The sequence below is a fragment of the Zootoca vivipara genome, chromosome 3 (genome assembly GCF_965207765.1).
Source record: "Zootoca vivipara chromosome 3, rZooViv2.hap1.1, whole genome shotgun sequence".
NCBI classification, from domain to species: domain Eukaryota; kingdom Metazoa; phylum Chordata; class Lepidosauria; order Squamata; family Lacertidae; genus Zootoca; species Zootoca vivipara.
Window position 1 is genome coordinate 69892332 of NC_142586.1, and position 18826 is coordinate 69911157.

The window sequence follows — 18826 nt, forward strand, 5'->3', positions numbered from 1 at the left end:
TGTCTAAATGAGCACTGGCATCATCAAAGAGCTGTTGCTGTTGCAAAGAAGGGGACCCTGTGGCCCTCCAGATGTCCTTGGATTCTAATTCTCTGACCATTGGCCAGGTTGGCTGAGGCTCATGGGAGTTGGAGTCTGGAGGGCCACAGTTTCCTTAATCCAGCAGTAACAGTTGCCAAAATGGCCACTCCACTGAATGTGGAACTTGAAGGTTTCTCCTTCTTCTTCTTCTTCTTCTTCTTCTTCTTCTTCTTCTTCTTCTTCTTCTTCTTCTTCTTCTTCTTCTTCTTCTTCTTCTTCTTCTTCTTCCATACTTGGAAGCCTATGCTGGCAATTTCTCTTGGGAACATTTCTCTCTATCTTAGCTGTAGGGTAGGGAATTTCTTTAATGTTTTAAAAAAATCCCAAGTTCTTCCCCACATTTGTTCCACCAAACTAACATTGCACCTCCCTCTTGCTAATATTCTGTCTCCACATAAAAAGGTTACAATATGGAGATGCCTCCTTCCCACACTGACAATGAATTTGTCTGATGACTTATTCATGACTCAGTTGGGATGGTCAGATACATGTAGATGACAACACAATGCTGAAGATAGTTCCCAGAGGCCACTGCTACTGCCACCAATCATTCAGCCTTAAAAAGAGGAATGTAGCATGTGTGAAAGTTGCTAATCATGTCTCTCTGTTGTCTCAGCTGATTATGCTGGTCAACTGCCATTTGCCACCCAGTCAGAAATATAAGAAAAGACAGAAATATATTTTAAGTTATAGTCTCATGAAATCCCAACACAACTCCCACTTCTTGTCCACCATATTCATGCACCACTTACTGTACTAGAATGTGTACACACAAGAAGTATCCTCATATGTAATCAGCATCTTCTTGGGTCAATTAGTGTTTGGACAACAGCATGTGTCCATCCTGTCTTAGAATCATGAGATTGTAGAGTCATCTACAGGGGTCATCTAGGTTAACCCCCTGCAATACAGGAATCACAACTAAGTCTTGTTAAAGAATTCCTGGACAAACTGGCTCCAGCTGTTGAAACAGTAGTTTTAATGCCTCTCTGTGGTCAGAAAGGCAGTACAGTCCTTGATCCCATACAATTCAAAACTGTCCATTGTTTTGCAATTACAGTATTATTATTATTCTTAGTAGCAGCAGCAGCTTCAAAAATTGTGCATTATTTTGATCTGGCAAATCTGGTGTGATTTATGACTGAATACAAGTATAATACATAAAATGGAAATTGTAAATTTGAAGATTTTGCCTATGCAGGAGGATAAAGACTGTTTTATATCCCAGCAAAAGACCTACACAGACATTATTTGCAGACAATAAAATATACCCAAGGCATATGTGATGGGGTTCCAGTCAACAGGGTTCCAATAAACAGGGACAAGCCAAAAATAAATTAAATTGGAAATTGCTTCGATGTACAGTGGTACCTCAGGTTACAAATGCTTCAGGTTACAACTCCGCTAACCCAGAAATAGTACCTCAGGTTAAAAACTTTGCTTCAGGATGAGAATAGAAATCGTGCTCTGGTGACGCGGTGGCGGCGGGAGGCCCCATTAGCTAAAGTGGTACCTCAGGTTAAGAACAGTTTCAGGTTAAGAACGTACCTCCAGAACGAATTAAGTTCTTAACCGGAGGTACCACTGTAGTTACAGACAAACAATGATTGGAGCAATTTACATTGCAAAAAAATGAGATTAGGGATTCGTACTAGTAACTACTTAATTGACTCCCCTCAGAAGAACTTCTACCACCACAGAAGGAGAGGGGAGAGAAATCAATAAATGGATATGCATAAAGTGAGATATGAGGGGGGGGGTTCAGGGGTAAATAACATGCTGGCATTTTTAGTACAGAACATTGTGGTTTCTGGGGGACAGCTACTGCTTGGTGACAGAGCATGTGCTTGGCACATAGAAAGTTCAGTCCCTAGCATCTTCAGGTAGGACTTGGAAAGATCTATCTGAAATTCAGGAAAACTGCTTACAGCCAGTGTTGAAGATACTAGGCTAGATAGACCAGTGGCAGGGTTCAGCACAAGTAGCTTCTGATAGCCCTATAAAGATTTTTGATTAAAAGTCATCAAGATCATTAGAAGACAACCACTGTGAGCACCTGTGCAATAGAATCTAGGAAATTTGTATTCAGCAATAAACAACTTACAGTATGAAATGATGAACGATGCCTTTCTCAAGATTGTGCAGCAGAAGGCAAATTGCTTAGTAGTCCTAGAAGAGTGCTGACCCCTGCAAGTCAATAGGCAGCATCCAGCAATAGCTTCAGTGTATGGTCATTTAGCTCAGCCTGGCACAATATGCCATGGAGAGCTTACCTTTACATCACAACTCTTTTGTTACAGCAGAGTCCTGTAACAAGAGTCCTGTTTTCAATGGGAAAGTTGTTGTGGGCATTCTCTTATCTCCGCTGAAGCCTTCAATGTAATGTGGGATTTAAGATTTCTAATGACCATTCCAGATGGGCGATTGTTTCTAAGGTACACTAATGAAAAGCACTAGAGCTACAGGCTGACCTGTTTTATGTTTCTCCAAGCAGAATAGGGGAAAATCAAAGATAATGCCTGCAAAACAAAACAGGAGCTTTCATTGATTTGTTTTCACTTGAAATAAGACATGTATCTTCAAGGAAGTTCTCATCTTTGGAGAATGTCACAACTCCATTGATTGGCACCACACCACACTCCATGGCTGATGTCAAGGGGTGAAATCAATCACAGGGTGAGGGGAAGCTGATTAGCAAAAGTTGTTGAAAGTGGTAACTTTTTCCATCAAAAAATATTGGATGTAGTCGTAATCATTCAGGAAAATATTGGCTATAGAGACTACCATTTGATGGACAGCTAGGAAATAAAGTAGTAATTAATAATGCTATTAATAAACCACCATGTGCAAATCTTCTAATAAATAAAGCTTCTTAGCTTTTTATCTGGTGGTGTTTGCAAGGGTCTGTACAGTTATATGTGATAATGCTATTAAGGAACAGAATGGAGAAATAGAGAGCAATTTCTAGATAGAACAAAACCTGGAAGAGCCATAAACAATTTTAAGATATTTGTTGTTCAGTCATTTAGTCGTGTCCGACTCTTTGTGACCCCATGGACCAGAGCACACCAGGCACTCCTGTCTTCCACTGCCTCCCACAGTTTGGTCAGACTCTTACTGAACTTAGATCTTACTGAACTAGAAAACATGGCTAAAAATGATAGAAAGCACACACACATGTTAGTGTGTACAATGCAGTAGAAAGAAGCAGAAGAAAATGCCATTATATAGTGCATTGTTAGAACCTATTTCCACAATTAGACTGAGGCTCAGATGTGCTCATGAGTATCTGTAGAGTCAGAGGAGAACAGAGGAGAGCCAGAAAACCTAGAGTGGCATAGCCAGTATGGAAACATGTTGGGTTTGCTCCTTCTAGGCATGCCCCAGTCCTAGGCAGATATCCACTGTGTGCTCAAAGGCACACTTAAGACTCTATACACATGACATATTTTTCTTGGGGGAGAAATGGAAACTATTTTTTTCCTATGTAGTCCATAAACAATATAGATCTATTGCATATATTTTGCTCCTGACAAACTGGTTTCATCCCCAAAATAAAACCTTCTTGCAGATTGATTCTACATTGCCCTGTGGTGTACCCATCTGAAAGCAGGTGTATGTGGTCCTGGCGATGGAGGGGTGTATCCACGTCTGCCCAATGACATTGTTGTTGGACAAACACCAAGATCGCAAAAGGAGGGTTTTCAAATGTGCGATCTAATAAAGGGAAGTGTTTTCAAACACATACCAAGCAACCATGCCCAACTACTTGTCAGACAAGCAGGATCTACAATCAATCTAGATTGAACAAAGCATGCTGAGAATGAGCATGAACGATTCTGGGTTGCGAAAAACTTTTCTCCCTCTGCTACAAGCAGAGAAGGGCCCACATAGCCTAAGAGTGGGCTCTGGCTGAGAACTGCATTGCCATAGTACAAGGGGTGGCTACAAGAAGGAGGGAGGGTCTTTTCAGTACTGGCCTGGCAATGAAAGAGTGTGGGTGATTTAACTTTTGGGTATTTATATATTATCACCTTTACTCTGCTTAAGTCTTATTGTATGCCTTTGTTATACTGAGACGTTTGTGATTTAAGGCAAGGAATAACAATTGGCTCTCAGCAGTGGCGGAGCTTCATGGTCCAACCCTGGGGGGTGGAGAGCAGGCGGGGGCAGGGCTGGCGTGTGTCCTGGGGGTGTGGTGCAGCCATGATTGCACCCCGCCAGGATCACGCTGCCGGGGGCGGTGCGCTCCCCACACACTCCTCTTCCTCCGCCAGTGGCTCTCAGGTTTCAAAAGTGGAGAGCCTCATGTTACCTACTCAGAGATCATATGCAAAAATTTAGATGTAACAATAATTTATTGAATTTATATCCCACCCTTCCTCTCCATAATGCCATATAGGCTCTCCATACCCATTCAGGAGCCTGTGAAAAGCAGATCATTGCTCAGATCATTGCTCAGATCCCACATGGCTCAGAGAGAGTCCATAGCTATGGTTTGCCAATGCAACATACATCGCTTTCCCAGCCTTTTAAAAAACAAAATGCCCTAAAGTAAACTAAAGGGATATTTAAAAGCCACTTTCCACCCACATAAGCTTCACCTTAAGCATTTTTGGTAGATGATAACAGGAACACAAATTTACCTGATTATTATTAAGCATTAAAAATTATTCCACCCACAGTGCATTAGAGTTTAGGCCACAATCCTTAGTTCCAAGTATACATGCATAAGATTGTATCATACATGGTACACCTGATAGACAGGACACAAAAAAGAGATGGGATGGGAAGAGAAGAGGCAGGTACTTATTTGTAAGTCATCTGTAGGCTGAGGCTCACTTATCAGAGAAGTTATAAGGAACAATTCTTTAGGGAAACAGATGCTGATACCACAGGTGATATTTTAGCAGAGCCCTGCCAGATCATACCAAATGCCCATCTAATTCAGCATCCTGTTCCCATAGAGGCCAACCTGAAGCTCTTCCCACATGTGATTCCCAGCAACGAATGAATATTCAGAGGCATGCAGCTTCTGATACCTGAGTAGCCATTGATAGTCTTATCCTTCACAAAATTGTCTAATTGTCTTCTCATGCCGCCCAAGTTGCTGGCCATCACTATTCATGCTACGTAGTTACTGCAGATAAATCACTTGTGGAGGCAGCCCTTAGGCGTATCCGTATTTCCGTTTTGGTTACACAGAGTGCCTCGCTCATAAAACTGTCAGTTTGATATATAGCTATAGCTATAGATGCAGGAACTACTATGTTAGAAGTGCCCACATGCAGATCCTTGTGCTGCTCTGTAATGCACCTGCCAGAATGGCACCACACCAAGGAGTAGGAACATCATATTCACTTACTTAAAATCTTTCCTCCTATTATTTATGGATTGGAACCTAAGACAACTTGATTCAAAGCAGTTCACAAACGGAAATGCCCTATCCTGGCCCCAGCATCCAATTGTATGTCCTGCACGCCATCCCATCTTTTTTTAAAAAAAAAGATAACAAAAGAGAATGCAGATTTCAATAAAAAATTACACGTGCTAATTTACATGTGTAAGTTCAAACTAAATTTAAATAGAAAATCATACAACTCACCATCATGGGAAAACCTGTAACCCATGTTTAGTCTGCTGTGCCTTAGTCTACTGTCAGGGTACTACCTGTTAATGGGCAACATCCAGCCCCCCTGAGTCTCCCTCCTTAAGGTTCATTAAACTGGACTTGGACCAGACAGCAGGAGCAGCTTACCTGGTGGGGTAGAACTGCAGCACTAGCCTCCCAGAAGAGGCGACAGTGAGCTTGGAGTGCCACAGGTGTGCTGGCAGGTGCAGTGGATTGGCTCTGCTAGTCCACCCTGACCTTAACTCCCCCTCCCTGATTTCACTTCCAGGGGGAGTGTATTGCTGCTGCTTGGCAACACGTCAGATATAGGCAGGGGCGTCTTGCCCATAGAAGCTAGTGGCGTGGGGCTCCACAGCACCACGTTTTGGAGGGCGCCAAGGAAGAGGTGAGGCTGGATGCGGTGCCTCCCGGCAACAGTTCGCTGCCCTCCGCCATGCTGCGCCGCTCCTGGAGCCTCCTCCCTGCTGTAGGAGCTGCCCTCCAGCTGCTACCCGCCTCCTCCAGCCCTGCCGGCAGCACCCTCCTAGCAGCCCTTGCCTGCCTCCACCATGCAGTGCCACACCCAGAGTCTCCTCCTCGTGGGAGGAGCCGCCCTCCAGCCTGCCCACCAGGAGGGAAATGGGGGGGGCACCGGAGGGATTTTTGCACCACGCGCTGGATACCCTTAAGACGGCCCTGGATATAGGATGCCTTCAAATAATGGGCTGTCCCTTGAAATGTAGGCTCGAAAGATGGGGGACACTCTTCAACACTGGGGCACAAGAGTCTGCTGGAGGCAGATTAGTCAACTGACCCTAAACAGGCTTGGCTTCTAAGATCAATGTTAATGTATGGAATTGCACCCCCTCCCTCCGGTCTCCTTCTCATCTGAGACTTGCAGGAGAATTATCTTCTTTTGTGGTCTCAATTATCAAATATTAGTAATATATTTGGCGATTTTAAAAAACCACCTTCATCCATCTGTCCTTAGATAGAATCACTGTAGGGGGGAAAAACACATGTTCTGACAATCTGGGGTTCTAAATGGGTAGGAGATCTTAAAAGGGATTGTGCTAGTTGAAATCCAATCAGCCAACAGTCTCCATACCCATCTCAAGTAACCATGATAACCACAGATGCTCCAATTTATCCAATTTATCACAGACCTATTTCTGTCCACTTAAAAAGGACATTATATATATATATATTCAATAAAGACACAGAGCAGATTTCAACATCTGCTACATGTCTGCCTCATCATCCAACTAGCTGGAGAAATAGATTGGAAAGAATACAGAGCAGAATATTTTTTTAAAAAACCCTGGTGTCTGATTACTTTGCCTAGCATTGTACTAGTGCGGAAAGACCTGACAAGAAACCACATTGAGTTTTTGACAGTCTCTGACATCTTTTCCGATGAATTAAGTATACCCTTGGTAATTTCACAGGTTGAACAAAAATCTGATTTGTGCAACCATTAGAAAGTGTAACTGTCATGTACAGTGTGAGGTTTTTTGTATCGTTTCTTCTGGCAATAGAGGTCCAATGTTGACTTTGCTGCAGAGCGATATCCTACCTTGTTGTGCAGTGAAAACAACAATAAAAACAGTAGTAGATGCCCTGTTGGCTGGGGCTGATGGGAGGTATAGGTCAAAACAACTGGAGAGAAGCAGGGTGAAGAAAGCTGCTCTATAGCATAATTCATTGTATACATTAGAAATTACCAACAGGAAGAATATTGCATCCAAGAGTTAGAATGTTTCTGTTTACCAACGTACTCAGGAATAGGTTGCCAATTGGCCAGGAAAACACTGCCTGACCTACCTGTTATACAGTTCAGGTTTCTATGGCGGCTTCTTCATTCACAAAATGGCAAATTTTCCTCTCTTGAGATTTTATAATTAAACATGGTTAAATTTCAACACACACACTACATTTTTGTAGTGCAGAATTTATTGTACAGTGGTACCTCTGGTTAAGAACTTAATTCATTCCAGAGGTCCGTTCTTAACCTGAAACTGTTCTTAACCTGAGGCACCACTTAGCTAATGGGGCCTCCTGCTGCCGCCACACTGCCGGAGCACCATTTCTGTTCTCATCCTGAAGCAACGTTCTTAACCTGAGGTACTATTTCTGGGTTAGCGGAGTCTGTAACCTGAAGCGTTTGTAATCTGAAGCGTTTGTAACCCAAGGTACCACTGTACAGCATTCAAGTTAGCTTTTTTGTTTTCTTTTGTTAAAGTAAGAGTTTCATTACTTAGAAGCAGGTAAGGGCTTGGTATGACAATACCTGTGCAATTTTGGAATGGAACACTAGAGTCTCTTTTCAAAGCCATCTGTGGATAAACTGTAATTAACAAGGTTCTCTTTTGTAAGGTTGCTGAAGAACAGTAGGAGGTTACCTTACTGGGGGAAAAATTATTAATGTTTGTAGACACAAGATGGGCCACAATCCAGCACACTGTTAGAATGTCTAAGGCCATCATTCACAAGCATACTCATCTAGAAATTAAGTCCAATTTAAATCAATGGGACTTACTTTTGAGCAAACATGCTTAGGTGAATGCTGTAACTCTTAGCTGGATTATGATCTTGTTTGTGGGTTTTAACTCTGAGGAACACCTGCCTAATATTTTGGGAGAAAATTTGGCTCCAAAATAATCACCATAAGATTAAGGCTGCAAAACGCAATCTACATTACCTATTGAAATATCTCACTGCTAGGACTACAGCCTATTCAATAAATAAAGATAGGCACACTTGAGTCCATTAAATGAATGGCTTTAGGTGCACGTAACTCTACTGATAAAACGCTGGGGGAGGGGGAGAAACAATTATGATGCACCTGCAAAAGAACTGATTCTCTAGATGGTGTGAACCCTTTATTGGTAGTAACAAGTTGATACTATTGTCTCCTTTTGGGGGTCACCAGTTCTTCTCCTTTTATAAGCTCAGTCCTAACTACATTTACTCAGAAATACCATTGAATGCAATGCAGCTTACTCTCAGGTATGGGGGACCAGGATGGAAGCTACAATCCATTGCATTGTTTAGAATGATTAAGGTAATTGACTGCCATGGGCTTAAGGGCACTTTAAACTGTGTTACACTGCAGCCGATGATTACATGCTGTTTTTATATTATGCAGCAATGCAATTTGTCAATATTAATAATAATGGCCAAATGAGCCTGTCCATTTTCTTCTCCTGAACTGATTTGCTCAGATGGGCAGGAGGGGTACCTTTAAAGCTGAGAGGGAAGGGAAAGTGCCAGTTAATTTGGGAAAGCGCTCACCTGAGGGCACTTCTAAAGACCGCTTTCGTCTAGGAACTGCACAAGAGAGTGCTGCTCTTTTCCTTTGATTTAGGGAGCTGCCTCTGCCTTTATGATATAATCAGCCTTTTCATCATTCTTCTCCCTCACCTCAGACCTATTTGTGTGACTAATACACCATAAACCAAGGATAGAGGCAAAGCAAGACTGTCCTGCTTAGTGATGTTAAATTCTCAGGAATAATCTTTTGGAGAATATTTTGGAGAATAGTCTTGATTAATGAGAATACAGTATTAGAGAATTTTCATTTAAAATAGGAGAATATTCCTTTTAATGCATTGAAAATGATATGATTAGTTAATATACATGTTTATTCATGGGTAAACTTGTTCAGATGGCAACCAAAAACTGTACAGATACTTTTATTCAATACTTTTATTCATTCTTTGATTTTTTTACACCAGACTTGAAATTGAAAGTTCAACGTGAATAATTCACGTTAATCACTAAGCCTGCCACTAACTATATATTTACCATCAACTTTGAACTCTAATTATGTTGTTTATGTATGAATCATAGAATCATAGAATCGTAGAGTTGGAAGAGACCACAGCTCTTTAGAAGCTGTGTTTTCTTCTCTTCTAGGAGTTTTAAGTTATGAGCTACATATGTAAGCTTTCCTGCTCTGTCTACAGTAAGCCTATTCCTTTTTGCTGAATGAATAAGTCCAGAAGTACTGAAGCTATGTTCTTTTGGAGCTGTCATTGGTGGCATATTTAAAATGTTCACAGCCACTCTGCTAAGCTTTGAACCAAAGCAAGTTCCCTTCCACCAAACCACTGTTGGAATGCACTCCTGGGGAGGGGACAACAGACGCCCAGTACCTCTGAGTGAATCCAGGAAGACACGTCTCTGGAATGGCATTCCCCTTCACCCCAGAGTGCCTCTCTGCAACACTCCTCCTTGGAAAAGTGCACACAGTTCGTCTGGCATCTTGCAGCAAGAAGAAGAAACATCCGTAGGTCTAAACTATGTTTTATTTACAATATATACAGAGGATCCATAAGCACGTCTGTGTTCTCCAGCTCAAGCAGAACAAGCCCTAAAACACACACTGCAGAAGTGAAAGTACAATCCAATAACACTCTCAGACGGAAGAGATAAGGCAGTCTTCCGTTCCCACACTTTTCTCAGACAACTCATGTGATTCACACCAATCACACTGCCCTACATCAGGTACACAAAATCCTAACAACCACTGCATCCACTTTTGTAAAACTGGTTCTTACATTAGAATTTACAGTTTGTGGAGAATATTCTCCGGAGAATTTTCTCATCTCACATCACTAGTCCTGCTTCACTGGCCTGAAAGGAAAGAAATATGAATATGATTTGCACTGAATTGAGAAGCAAACAGCCCAGCTTACATATGGAATCAAAACTGAGTGACTGTGGAGGATGACGAAGCAGGGACAGAGGCAAGAGTCCCAAAGAAAGGATGGAAAGTGATTGGCAGTAGGGGTCATGGGTCAAACTGCAGCAAATGGTGGAATCCTTTCTTCCCAAACTGTGAGCCCTAAAAGGCCAAGTAAGCACTCGGCAGCCTTTGAGCAGTTTGGTCATTAAAGGTACATATTGCACAGAACGAGTAATCACACCAGAGTCTGAAGCTTCATTATAGGGCCAGGTGGAACATCATTTGTCCTGCTGAGTCATCTGCCAACCACTGACCTAGAAACCATGGTATCACTTCATCCTCTAGCTAGCTATGTTGCTGGCATGCTTTCTCCCAGAAAATGACCATGATTGTTCTGTGAACCGCCCTGAGACCTCCAGGTATAGGGTAGTATATAAATTCAAACAACAACAACAATGCCTTTCTGTTTTAACAAAAAATTGTTTTGACTATGGCAGACCAACATGGCTACCTACCTGTAACTAATGCCTTTCCGGAGTTTCAGACAGGGTTCTACTCTACCAGGAGATGCCAAGGATTGACCCATGGACCTTCTGCATGCAAAGCTACATGAGCTACAGCCTTTCTCCATATGGAATAACCCTGAACCAAAGGTCTGCTATTCAAGCTTTACACCACAACCTTTGCAACTACTAAAAAACCAAAACCAAGCACCTTGGCGATGCCTATAATCCAAATGGCCCATTGCAGAGCATGAGTGGACAAGCTACACTGCCACTTTTTATTTGTATGCATGTCCACATGTTAAAAGCAGGTACTCATGCCAGAAAAAAAAACCTGTGTTGAGGGTGACAGAAAAGGAATGCAGGAGTGCTTTAACCACCCTACACAGCTCTCTTAAGCCTACTACATATTTTAACATGCTGGCACCATTAACACATTTTCTAAAGCACTTTCTGGATGTGGGCTCTTTTACTGCTATGCTATGCTGCACGCCAAGCATGCAATGCAGTGATATGATGAGGCATAGCCACAGGCTCTACCTTGCAGTCAGATTTCATCCAAATGGAAAGGAGTGAAGACACTATGGTGTGTGGGAAGCCCATGAAACAAATTATCTGCACAGAAAACGCCATCCTATTGCGGACTCTGAAATGCAGAACAAGCTTGCAGGTGCTGGTGTAGTAGCTATATCCTATTGCAATGCCTGATTGCAATAACTGTGACAGAATAGTTTTTTTTTGTTTTTTGTTTAAAAGAGAGAGACCAAGTTGAAAATAGAACTGGAAAAACAGCTCCCACAAACAGTAGATAGCAGTCTCCTACTCAATTTCTTGGGATATCAGGATATATGGTATCCTATGACATCAGTTAAAGTGGAGAGAATCCAGCCAAAATGTTTAAGATGAGATGTCATATTTTGGGTCATTTTTCATTAGTTGGCTTCCTCTTATTCCATGCCAGACACCAGCTTTTGTTAGAATCCAATGACATTAAGAACCTCCATTTATCAGGCACATCTGCCCACAGTTTTCCACTGAGAATGTGCAGCCGCACACTCTCTGGCAACATTAATTATATACACACAGCAGACAGATGTCCCAGCTAAGCAAATAATGAGAGAGTTTGCATCCAAATCTGCCTCCTGCTAAGATAGAGAGGTCACATTTTCTAATTTCAGTCTTAATCACTGAAAGTTGATTTACAATTAACATCTGTGTAGGATCTACGCTCATTAAAACACATGGTGTTTTTTTCCACAGTCAGATATAGGAACACTAATTGCACCTGGATATTCCTGGAGATGTCATACTTGGGCCATTTGCACCATTTATTTATTTATTTAAAAAAACCCCAGCCTCAGTATAAACATCAAAGGAGATGTAAAAGGAGAAGAGGAACCCTTTCATTTTCGAACAGCATGCATAAATCTCCAGTTTATTCACTAAAATCAATAAAGAGAAGGAAGTAGTATATGAAGAGTAATATTTGATGCTAACAGCACAATTCCTACCATGAATCTGCCACTTTCCCCTATGAGAATTCAAAAATGGAAACTGGTTCCCTAATAAAAGCACTGTTTGTAGACCAGCATAATAAAGATGGTTGAGAACTATATAGTATGCTGAGACTCGACTTGCCTGCAGACTGTATCGCCAGAGTGGTGCATGCTCTGGTTATCTCCCGCTTGGACTACTGCAATGCGCTCTACATGGGGCTACCTTTGAAGGTGACCCGGAAACTACAACTAATCCAGAATGCGGCAGCTAGACTGGTGACTGGGAACAGCCGCCGAGACCACATAACACCGGTCTTGAAAGATCTACATTGGCTCCCAGTACGTTTCCGAGCACAGTTCAAAGTGTTGGTGCTGGACCTTTAAAGCCCTAAATGGCCTCGGTCCAGTATACCTGAAGGAGCGTCTCCACCTCCATCATTCTGCCCGGACACTGAGGTCCAGTACCGAGGGCCTTCTGGCGGTCCCCTCGTTGCAAGAAGCCAAGTTGCAGGGAACCAGGCAGAGGGCCTTCTCGGTGGTGGCGCCCACCCTGTGGAACGCCCTCCCATCAGATGTCAAAGAAAAAAACAGCTACAAGATTGTTAGAAGACATCTGAAGGCAGCCCTGTTTAGGGAGGCTTTTAATGTTTAATAGATTATTTTATTTCATTTTTCTGTTGTAAGCCACCCAGAGTGGCTGGGAAAACCCAGCCAGATGGGCGGGGTATAAATATATTATTATTATTATTATTATTATTATTATTATTATTATTATTATATATGCCACCTCCTCTGCATAGACTGATTAGAGAACAATAATTGTAGGTTTCTTTCAATGCATAATGTACACAAAGACACATATGCCTAACAGCCTTGCCCATGAAATCATTAATCAACACCAAAACAAAGCACTTTAAATCATCAAGGCCAACACAGAACCATTGAACGTGCGGTGGTCAGGATTAAGAACAGGCACAAGCAGGCTCCTATCAAAGGCTTGTGTTGGACGCTTGCACTAGAGCAAGTTCCAAAACAATCAAGTCTTGCATGGTATTTGGAAATAAAACATTGTAACAGTGTAGGCTTCAAATGTGGAAACATGGCCAACACATCCTTAAGTCTTGTCCCCTCTTCCTTGCTGTTTAAGGATTTCTTTCATATCATGTGAATAGGCTAAGACAGACCTTGCTGAGTTTTCAAACTTCTAATAAATATGTGATGTGATTAATCCTAGCAGATTCAGGGGTTCCCTTTCCTGGTTTGGTTAGACTCCACATTTTTCCATGGGTCTGTCCTTACAATGAAAATAAATTAGTAAATAAACACATTATTGTTTCTTCTAAAACAGGCCTGGGCAATCTAAATCATTTCTCTCCCTAACTATCTGTGGATATGTGCATCCAGAAGGTCCCAGGTACAATTTCTGGCATCTCCAAGTAGGGTTGGGAGACAACCTGGAGAGTTTTTGCCAGACACAATAGACAATCCTGGGCTAGATGGGTCAATGGTTTTAGGGATGGGCAGAAGCTGGTTCAGTTTTCATTTTAAGGTATCAAATTTGGACTTTCCAAAACAAAACATGAACCAAAACAAGGCATCCTTCAAAATTCACCTCTCTGAATTTTGCAGTGCAGTTCTTCAGCCAAGTAATGTGTGGAAAAATGCATATACTTTGGCAAAGTGTTCATAGAAATGAACGTATGAGTGAAAACAGCATACAAGAATGCATTGCATTGGGGAAGATTGCTTCGCAAACATGTGTGTTTCACAGAAATAAAATTCCACAGAAATGTGTATATACTGGGCAAAATGAACACAAAATTGCTGATGAGTGTTCATGAGGGCTTCTGTTTTTCTAATCACAAATTGATTTGAAAAAATGAATTTAAGAGTGGAATAAATGAGAAAATGAAATGGACAGATCCATCCCTCTACTTGGTATAAGACAGCCTCCTGTGTCCCTGTGCTCCTCATAAGGATTCCAAATACTAGTTGTTTGCAGTTCTTTCTCATCTCTAGAGAGATGCAGGAAAATGTGAGGAAGGAACATGGAAAAAGAAGAAAGCAACCTGTGTTGCCCTGGACCCCTTCGGGGGAAGGTACGGGATATAAATGTAATAATAATACAAACAAATAATAACATATGCTGATGTATAGAATGAAGAATACTACAGGGTCGTGAAAATAAAGGAGAGTTAAGATAGAGAAGTTGAGATCTGTGTTGGTGCAGAGAGAAGGTTAAGAGAGAATTAATTTAGAAAATGCTGCATTAAAATTATAACAATGTATTCTCATGATTAATACAGTCCTCTTGAATGACTAAAAATGTTTTTTAAAGCAGTCCTCTGAGTCAATTCAGGAACCCTGTTCTATACCCTGCCATGTCAATTTCAATGAATAGCATAACCAGATGTAGGTTATGCATATATCACTACCACCAAAGGCCCTCACAACATGAAATGTTGCATCGGTCAATACAAAGCTTCTCCCTTGGTTTCCTTCTGTTTTGTCTCACTTGGAGTCTTGGAAGAAAAAGGATCAATGAACCATCTAGCATTAGTCATAATCCAATGAAGCTGGAAGCCATTGATGTGAACTATGTAACATTAAAAACACTCTTGACTTCAAATTTGCTTTGTGAAAGGATGTGTGTGCAAAATTTAGACATATGCCTAGCATTGCCATATTTGTCTGAAAAGGATATTGTGGCTTTAAAAACCGCACAATGTACCAAAATGTGAATCTTTCCAAACAAAGAGAACTAAAGGTAGAGAAACCCTAACCCTAAAATAAAATATGTCTAACATTGGGAGGAACCCCAAGTGTAATCTAGCCCAGCCCCCTGCAATGCAGGAATCTCGACATATAGTCTTGCATCCAATTTGAAACCATCCCTTTTCTGCAATCAGGCATCTTTTAGGCCTGATTGCACTGGTGAAAGCCAGTGTGGTGTAGTGGTTAAGAGCAGTAGACTCGTAATCTGGTGAACCGGGTTCGCGTCTCCGCTCCTCCACATGCAGCTGCTGGGTGACCTTGGGCTAGTCACACTTCTCTGAAGTCTCTCAGCCCTACCCACCTCACAGAGTGTTTGTTGTGGGGGAGGAAGGGAAAGGAGATTGTTAGCCGCTTTGAGACTCCTTCAGGTAGTGATAAAGCGGGATATCAAATCCAAACTCCTCCTCTTCCTCCTCCTCCTCCTCCTCCTCCTCCTCCTCCTCCTCCTCCTCCTCCTCCTCCAACTGGCTAACCATCTTTGTGGGTCTGTAAGGAAACAAGTGCACTGCTACTACAGCATTTCTTGCAAGGCTTCCTCCTTCCCTGGACTCCCAGAGCACTTAGCAATCATTGCCAGTGCCCAAGAGTCTTCAATGAAGTCAGAAAAATTCATTTAAGGACCAGTGGTGATGCTCCCCTGCACCTCCGCCTTCCATAGCAAGCAAAACTGTGAAAAACGTCAGTCAAAGCAACTTGAAGGAACTTAAAGCACTGAAATTTTGATAGAGTTTGTGTGTGGGATGTGTGAAGGGTATATAAAGCATTCTGATTTTGGCTAGCAAGATGATGCTTCTTTTTTGTTGCAGTCTGGTTAGTGCAACTTAAGTGTCAATTATTATTTTTTAAAAGTCACAATTTCTGGGTGTGAGGTGGGGGTTGCAGGAGAAAGTTCAGCAAAACAAAAAAACAGCCCCAACAAATCCACTTATATATTTTGAATGACAAATGGGTACTATATTGATGCAATGTATATGGGCATCAGTTCCTGTCCCACCTACTTTTGCCTCTGGTCCCCATACACCTCTAGAAGAATTCTTCTCCAAGAGCCTGCCTACATGGAAATGCATCCCTCAGGCTGAAAAAAGCTCCCCACCTCTGGCCTACATAATGCTGAATTTTGTGCATGTAACTAAAATTACAGCATCTAGCAGCAATTGTAAAGATCCAGAAATAGCCATACAATAAATCTGAAGGTTGTTGTTTTTATCCCAAATTGCACTAACCACTCTTTCTTCTTTAAGAAAGAGTGGGTGCAGTATGCATTGTGATGTAGCACTTTTTCCTTCTCTTCTAGCTTATTCATGAAACTGAAAATGAAGAGAGACAGGCACCCACAAGTATATAATTTATGAGATCGTTGGGTGCTTTGGATAGAATTACTAATATAGTTGTGGAGTCAAATCTTGTGTGTATTGTATTTGAAGTACTTCTCACTGCAATAAACAGAGCTAAGGTAACCATGCATAAGACTGCTGTTTTGAAAGTTGAATTAAATGCTGTTGTTCTGACCTGCCTACAGAAGGGATCCATAAGGAAAGGCAGACCAGGGACTGCAGCACCATGGAAAGCTCCAAGTTCCATCAAAGTCTGGAGGGAAGATGGAGGATTTAGGAGTTCTGGCACTCTGTCTACCCACAACTCGCTGAGGAATCCAGCATCCTCCTTTTGCATATCTTTAACTTTGATGTTCCTTCACTGCTGCTTTAGAACAGGGGCGGGGAACCAGTGACCCTCCAGCTGCTGTTTGACTGCAACTCCTTTCAGCTTCAGCCAGCATGGCAAGTGATTGGAGATCACTGGAGTTGTAGTTCAGCAACATTTGGGGTGCTTGACCTCTGCTTTAGAGTTGCTACACTGAAAGTGATAACCACAAAGACTCAGTCAACTTGGTCCAAAGGTAAATACAGTCAATAATAAATAAAACTTCCCCAAGGGCAGATTGCACTGTGAAAAAAGCAAATGTGTGTGCCCCTTCAAACTCTATCAGATTCTAACTCACTCAAACTGGCATGGAAAATTCCTTTCCAGCCCTCTAAGGGCAATCAGTTGAAGGAGCACTTTCTCCCATACCAACCTCACTGAGAACTACAGGTCAGCACCCTTAGTACTGGCACAGCAGCATTTTTCTTGGAACGGTTAAGGACTGACCTAGCATCAAGAGAGGTTTATACTTTTCACTGATACTTTTCATTCATTTAGCTTGTGTGTCGTGTGGGGAATAGAAGAGCAGTCTTAAGAAAACCGCTATTTTGTAAACTTTAATATAGGCTATATACATGTGCAAATTAGGGGGTGACTACATAAGACAGCAAAATTAGTAGTAATTAAATGAGTCTCTTCCAGCCAAAATATGTTGTCCAGGATTAGAAACTTGCAGAATTTGTGCAAATTCCACTCAGCTGCCTATTGTCATGCCATGAGGAATGAGGCTTTAAATAATTTGGGCTAGTACTAATCCGCTTGATCCATGGAACAGAAAACAGCTCTAAATCAAAGTTGCAGATTCGCCACCACAAATCACCTCAAATTGTCTGGAGGCAGGGCTACCGATTTTCATCATAGAGTGATTTCCTGCCATCCAAATCTGCAAATGAAAGGGATTTCATTGTATTCTGAATGCTCATAATCACAGTCCCAAAACATCTATTAAATTATGATGAAGGAAGAGAGACGGATGAAAAGATGAGGCAGCGAAGGAGCCAAGATTTATCATTTCAGTAGCAGCTCAGTCTGGCAACCAGAATAAAACAAAGGGTGAGACAATCAGCACATTATGATTTTGTGACCAATATTAATTTAAGTTTCAAAACCAGTGATGGTGGCCTGATCAAAAAACACTATGATAAAAATAACAAAAAAACAAAACACCAAAACCCTATCAAATAGAAGGTGTGGGCTTCCCCACATACTGATGTTTAATATTCTCAGGACATAATCTGAGATGATGAATAGGAATATTATCGTCACCAAAATACATTTGGCTAATCACTATCCCTGGCTTGAAGCCTTATGTGGAGATTTCAGCTGCTCTAGAATGAAGGAAAGGAGAGCATCTTCATTTATATAATTTCATATATCATGTAAGATAGATAAGCATTAGAGATTTCCCCTAATGAAAAAAAAGTGCAATTATTCTCTTAAGATATAAAAATATGGGGAAACGGTATGTACTAAAGTATATATTGCTCAGTTTCTTAAAATTTTCTCCCTTCTTCACTCACACTTCAGTGCCTCCAACTATCCCCCTTTTCACAGAGGGAATCTTGCAGAAGAGGACAGGATATTTGACCTAGCCTGTACATGTATTATAGCTTTTGAGTTCTTCTCTGGTATGCATTCTAACATAAGCTACAAAATAATTCCTTCCATTTATACTCTTCACCCACACACTCATTTTCCTAGCTGCTGCAGCATAGTGGTGGCAGAAAGGCAAGGGGGACGGTATCTCTCCTTCCTTCCCTCCCTCCCTTCTCATTCATACTGCAGTGCTACAGTGGGAAGCAGGGAATGGGTGGGTGTGTCACACAATAGGACTGGCACTCCCTTCATCTCGCATGTATTATTCACTTTTATTCATAATTGCTGGTCCCAATCCGAATTGAGAGCTTTCCCGTCACTACAACAAATTGTTTTAAAATTTGCTATTTCCTTGAAATGTAATCTTAAATAT

General features: G+C 41.6%; 1 protein-coding gene across 1 annotated transcript in view; it reads right to left on the reverse strand.

Moving 5' to 3' along the window:
• The window catches only part of RPS6KA2 (ribosomal protein S6 kinase A2), a 169731-nt gene that overhangs the window by 107288 nt on the left and 43617 nt on the right, over positions 1 to 18826 (reverse strand). The gene's annotated exons all lie outside the window — the stretch shown is intronic.